We start from the raw sequence: 6,532 nt of genomic DNA on the forward strand, positions 1-6,532 counted from the left end.
TTTTTAAAGCATGTTATATGGGACCATCTTCTCAAACTTTTCCTCATGATAATAGTTTCTAATGCTCAAATTTTTGAGATCAGTGACTGAATTAAGGTGCTACTGAAATAAATAAGTGTAACAAAAGATGATGCAGTAACCATTTTATGCATATGTCACTACATTTTTAGTTTTTCATTATGACATTTTTGCCATCTGACCGTGTCTCTCTTCAGAGTTGCTTAGTAACTAATGCTGTACAGACTACACAGGTAAAAAGTAGTACAGGTTATTTCTCTATTTTTTTTTAAATATTTCCATTAATAGATATAATTACAAATACTTAAAGTTTTCTGTCAGAAAGCATATCAAACAGTAGAACACCATATGCAAGTAGAAAGATGCATCTGTATCAATACCAAAGTAACCAAACAACATAAAAGATAAAACCTTCATGTATCCAAAGCCAATAAATTGAAATGTCATATTAAAAGACTATGAGAATAAGACCAAACATTGAAACATTCTTTCAATCCATTATTTAATATCCTAGATATCCGAGTATCAAAATAGTTGCACGCCTGCAGGGTAAAGTTAAAATGAAACAGACAGGTATCTTCCAGATATCTGAGAGGCTTAAGAGAACATATTATTTCCTCAAACACCAATATCTAGAGTCACACAGTCATGCCCTGTCCCATCCTGTCCCCCGCCTTTTTTCCCCTCCAAAAGCTTTGCATTTTTATTCTCCTTTTGCAAACCAAGTAGGCTTTTAATTTAATTCAGTTTTGGGCCATAGCAAAACAAAAACCAAACCAAAAAAAAAACACCACAAAAAAACCCCACAAAACCCACCACCAAAAAAAACAACCAAAAACCCCCATCCAAACCAAACCTCCGCAACACCAATGTACAAAGAGTTTAGGAAGACAACAAATGCACTACAAGTTCCTACAGCTTCTGTAAGTCAGAGCAGATTTTTTATTTTCATTAAAGACTGCATTTTGAAGTGCTCTCCTCTTCTCCAGTATTCATTAGGATACCAGGGCCCCTGGACATTTATTGGCTTAGTGAGATACACAGGGAAATTTTTATACCATAAATTGCCACAACCCATATAGCAATTCTTTGCCAGTATAATGTTTCTCTGCGTATATCTTAAAAGATAAAAATCTTTTCTCTACAGTGGACATCTCCGCTCCCCACCTGTGTGCTCTGCTTATATTCTTGAAACTGTTAGCACAGGAAAACATACAGCCTGTCTCAAAAGTAGCAGCAACTTTTGCCACTTTCAAAATGTCCAAAAATACACAGGGTACACTTTAAGATTTCTGAGGCAAGCAAAGCGCAAAAGATGGTTATGCATTCCCCTGTATCTATATATGTATATTCATATGTTCAAGATTGAACAAGGTTCAACTACATGATCAGAGTCTTCCCCCCTCCATCCTAATTCTTCCTTCTTACAGCACATAAGATGCATTTCCTATGCATTTTCTGAACAGTCTCATGCAATACAATTAACACAATCTAGTTCATCCTTTTTGCAGATAAAACATTCCATGTGTGGAGAAGCCAGCATAAATCCTGAATGGTTTATCTGTTTGGGTAACACTACTTCCAGAACGAAGCTGGGACTCCATACAAGCTACTCTCCAGATAATAAACCACCTGGAACCAGATGCACTGGAGAGCATTGTGCAAAACCAGTGAGAATTAGCTCATAAGAGCCAGCCAATGCTGGGAACAGAAATAATCCCTTATAAAAATTCAAAGTCTCTCCACTCCTTGCCCCCCTACTGCACCCACATGTCTCACCTGCCTATCTCTTCCGTGCTTACAGTGGCCTTACACTTTCAAGCACTCTACTTCCCAACAATTTGGTTCATATGCTCATTTACTTGAAGGCACCTACCAGTATACCGCTACTTCTTAGTCCTGTAAAAATGAATAGTACTATTTCTACATTACTGATGTTCCTGCACAGGAAAAAAAAACAAAATTAAAATAAAAAATAATCAAAGTAGCAAGTGGATTTGAGAAGCCAACTTCAGAAGCCTAGGATCTGTTTTTTTTATTGTTATCGACTTAAGTAGGTACCACTATATGTTCAATGCACAGTTTCTGGTGACTTTTGTTTGCAGCTCTGAGCGCTCAATATTTCTACCAAAAACCACTCAGAAAACAAGATGCATGCTTAGAGACCATTTAGAAAAAGCCTTCTTTAAGTAGTTTGCCTAATACCATACCTAATAATCCAAAGGAATATTTAATTGACCTATTCTTCAGATCACCTGTCCACTGCCTGCCAGTTCCCTTTTGTCAGCTCTCTCCTTCAAACAGAAATCTTTCCGTTTCTGTAAAAGTTCAGTAGACTCCTCCAGGCAAAAGTGTCTTTCACTGCACAGCCCTGACTCACCCGTTGAGCAGATCTGCCCTGTGCTTGACATGAAGCAAGCAGCTTTGCAAAAACTAATGTGATCGTGTAATTAAAGATGGTATCATAAGGTGCAGCAAGAGAACTTAATTAACAAAGCAGAGGCAAGCTCAACTCTGGAATTTACAAGTTGCTTGACTTTATAACTTAGAGGTTGTTTCAATGTAGACTTTGCATGTTATTTAAGAATTTAAATAAAAGAAACTGATATTACCCCTCTAGATATCACATGACAAATTCTGTCAGCAGTACAGCAGTATGATACCAAGAGTAGAATCGGAAACTTCAGATCAGCCTCCACTATTTAATCTGGTAAAGAACAATAAGGGAGATTATGGCTTTCTTCAAGAATGCTGATAAAAATCAAAGATCAGTGATATAAGACTCCTGAGATGCATGCAAAGCTCTAGGATGTACCACACACAGGCAATCCAAAACTACTGAACCTGTTACCCTCTCTTCTCTTCTAATCTGTTTGAATTCCGTCCTCCCTAGCCTTCTCAATTTTCTTTTTTCCTCATGCATCTTTCCTATCCCAGCCTCAGACCCTATTCCACAAACTTCAAGACAATACTTATTCCCTCCCCATCAGACAGACCCTCCTTTAAATAAGTACTTCTATCTTGGAGCTCTCTAAACATACTTTTTTGGGGTAGAGGTTCCATACTGGTGTTTCGGTCATTACAGATTCCTGAAATATTGCCCTACTTCTCTGCAGCTATGAGAAGACCTAAAGTGAACAGCCATGGTACATCTCTCACCACACATTCAAAATACAGCAAGATGCCAAGAGATCCAGTGACAGAACCACTGTTATGTTTGTGCGTCCAGTAGGAAAGCTCACTTTCCACAAAAGTGCTTCTCAGTTATTGACATTCGTGTAAGAATTTATAACCACCATGATGTCACTCACACTCAACTCCTGCCTCTGTTAACAGCTTACTGCCTAAGCAGATGACTGCTACAGTCTACGCTTGTAGTATGGACATCTTTTCCTACACAAGGATATCCTAAGTCTAGCCACCATATACAAAGAACAGATATAGACCCTGTTGAAAGAAGTCTTCAAGACAAGCAGGTATGTCCCCTCATCTCCTGCATGAAGTCCCCTAAGGTCCTGTTTATCCAACATATTTAAAAGCTTCTATTTCCAAGTCCCAATTTGGGCACACTCAAATTGCAACACTGGTAGTTCTCAGATACACAGGTCATTAACAACTGCCAGAATTTTGATTCAAATCAGATCTTTTTCAGAGTTAGATGACACTAGATCAGAACAGCAAGGGCTTTCAGTGTTGTTAACTCTAGAAATGTCTATGCTACCACCCACAGAAAACTTTTAGGAAGGTTCCCTCGAGCTGGTGTTGCATGCATCTTGCCTGGTCCATTTACTATATTTGACATTACAGGAACAAACACTACCCCATTGCTTGATAAAGATCTTTGGGAGTATGTGATTGATAAACTGTAAAATAGCAAATTCATCTCCAGCATTTATGCACTCTAACTAAAACCTGCACCTAACAGTATACTGCACATACATACAATCACAAGATTAAAGCCACTTACATCTTTAATAACAAAGAATCACAAAAAAGATCATTTGTCCCTTGGTGACAAACAATAACATCTCAGTAAAATTCAGTCTAACAGTTCATTCTGAATGTTCATGCCTACTGCACAAAGTCATCATAAACAGACTGTACAAAGCATCAAATGAAGAACAAAAATACCAAATTTAAATTATTAGCTGAAAACAACTTGCCTACAGCAAACATTAAGTTGACGAGGGCTAAGTTCACTTGCATCTAGCCCCACTATCGGATCATAAATCTAAGAGTAGTGAGAGAACACAGACATTACCCTCAAAGTGGCCAATACTATGGCTTTTTAATCATCTCTAATTTAAAAGTAACAAGACAGCAACAAGCAGACTGCAATGTGTGATCATATTTCTACGATCAAATCAGTTCCCTTAAGGAAGCAAATATTTCCATTTTGGAAAGCATCTTGGGATGCTGGGATTTCCTTAATAATACAAAACACTAATAGATCGTGGCTTCAAAGATTTCAAACTCTATACTAGTGCTTCAAAAAGCATACAAAGCTTTCGACAACTTAAGCGGTCACAGGGTAGATCCTAAAAACAGCATACTTATTTAAAAAAGGAAAATAATTGAATTGGAAGAGATACTGTCTTCTAAGACACATATCAATCTAAAGTTAGCATGCTCTAGTTATAGCAGTAGTAGAAAGAATATATTAATTATATTTGTGGTAAGCAGATTTTGTTACTACATTAGTAGGTTTTCTTGATTAGTTTGCAAGACCAAATGTGCCACAGTAACTGCAACATCACATTATTCCCTGTGATGTAAAACTAACTCCAATTAAACAGGACAAATAATTTAGCCTTTCCTCTCTGCTAAATCCTGACCAAGGTATTACTCCACCATTCGATAGTCCTGACAAGTGCAAATACACCTCTCCTGCAGTCCAATCAAAATTCTATTTGCAAAAACCACTGCTCAGTTTAATACTTTGACCCTGCCACACAATAACAGCACTTTCTTAGCAGGTAAATATTTCTGCAATTCAACTGTATCTTATCTATCAGTCGTTTAACCCTATTACAAGGCCAAGTCCACTTACATATGCCTTCTAGAGCTATTTCAATTGCCTATGCTGACACCACTTTTGTCTCTAATCTCTCCTCTCCTACGTGAGGTACCTGCCCCTGCCGTCAAGATTTTATATATTTAACAATCCCCATGTAGGTCAGGAAGCACCAGCGTACACATAAGGAACTGAGGTTCAAAAGAGACAAGTCACTATCTCCCATAAGATCTTCCTATGTTCTCTGTGTAACTGGACAACAGCTTTTGAAATTAGGCAACTAATTTGCACCTACATAAACTTCGTTGGTTTCATATTAAATACCTTTCAATGTGGGCTTGGTTAGTTGGTTGCAAATCTGGTCAACTGTTGTATATATAAACATGCCAGCAAGCACCTGTCTCTCCCTAAGCAGCAGCAGCGAAAGTTATACAGTCACAGACATAGGTCTATAACTGTGTCTGTGCAGTGTCTGGTAAGTGAAGACAATGGGAGGAAGACAGTAGAAAACTTTAGCACAACTCATCCTATTTCCAGTTTAAAAAAAGCAGCAGTCCACAACTGCACTGGGTAGCTTTAGATTAATGATGAGATTGTGACCCAGCCATTGGACTCATGGAGGATATCTGCTTTCAGTTTTCCTTCAGATGTCTGTAAATCATCAACCCTTTTTACATAGCTGATTACAGGGCTGAACTCCCCAATCAACAGAAGTGCTTGTTTTACTGCAAAGTACACTGGAAGAATAGCCTAGCAGATAATCCCTTGTGAAGTCAACTCCCACTGGAGTGTCTCTTTTCAAAAGTTTCACTTTTGAATTAAAAAAAGTAGCACATAAATTTGCAGGATTGGGTCTTCCCAGACAATGCACAACATACAGACAAAAGATACACTGCCTAATACAGTAAGGTAGACAAAATAAGCTGCAAGGCTCTGCACTTTAATTATCAAGGTTGTCTTCTGTTGAAGTGCTAAGATGCTGTGTTCTCCAACAGTTCTTGAACACAAGTGTACCTCTGTTATCAGATACTGTATGCTTTTGCTCTACCAGCCAAAGCTTTCTACCCTGTCAGTCCAGGTACACAAGAGGCAATAGAGAGATGGATAAGAAGCCTCAATGGCAGTGAAAGAAACAGCATATATCAAAACATTTTCATGGATCAGTGTAGCATAAAGGGGCTTGAAATTAGACAACTTCAAAGAAGCAGAGGGAAATTATATGGTCTTATGCATAGCTATACAATCACGTCCCTGCAGTCTCTGATAACTGGATGAGGGAGGGTAGGAGAAAAATGAGTGGCAAATTTTAGCATGCCTCAACTTAGTTCCAGCTTAAAAGGAACCTTGTTCAGGGTTTGTTTATTTTTGATTGAAAGGAAAGCCTTCTGCATAAATTTGTCAAGCTTTTCTTTAGGGACTATGATCAGGGAGAAGGTTTCAATCTTGTTAACAAGAGTGTTTCAAAGGAAGACATCAGTCCTTTCAAAGGAAAGGATTCAT

The sequence above is a fragment of the Gavia stellata genome, chromosome 5 (assembly GCF_030936135.1).
Source record: "Gavia stellata isolate bGavSte3 chromosome 5, bGavSte3.hap2, whole genome shotgun sequence".
In the NCBI taxonomy this organism is placed as follows: Eukaryota; Metazoa; Chordata; class Aves; order Gaviiformes; family Gaviidae; genus Gavia; species Gavia stellata.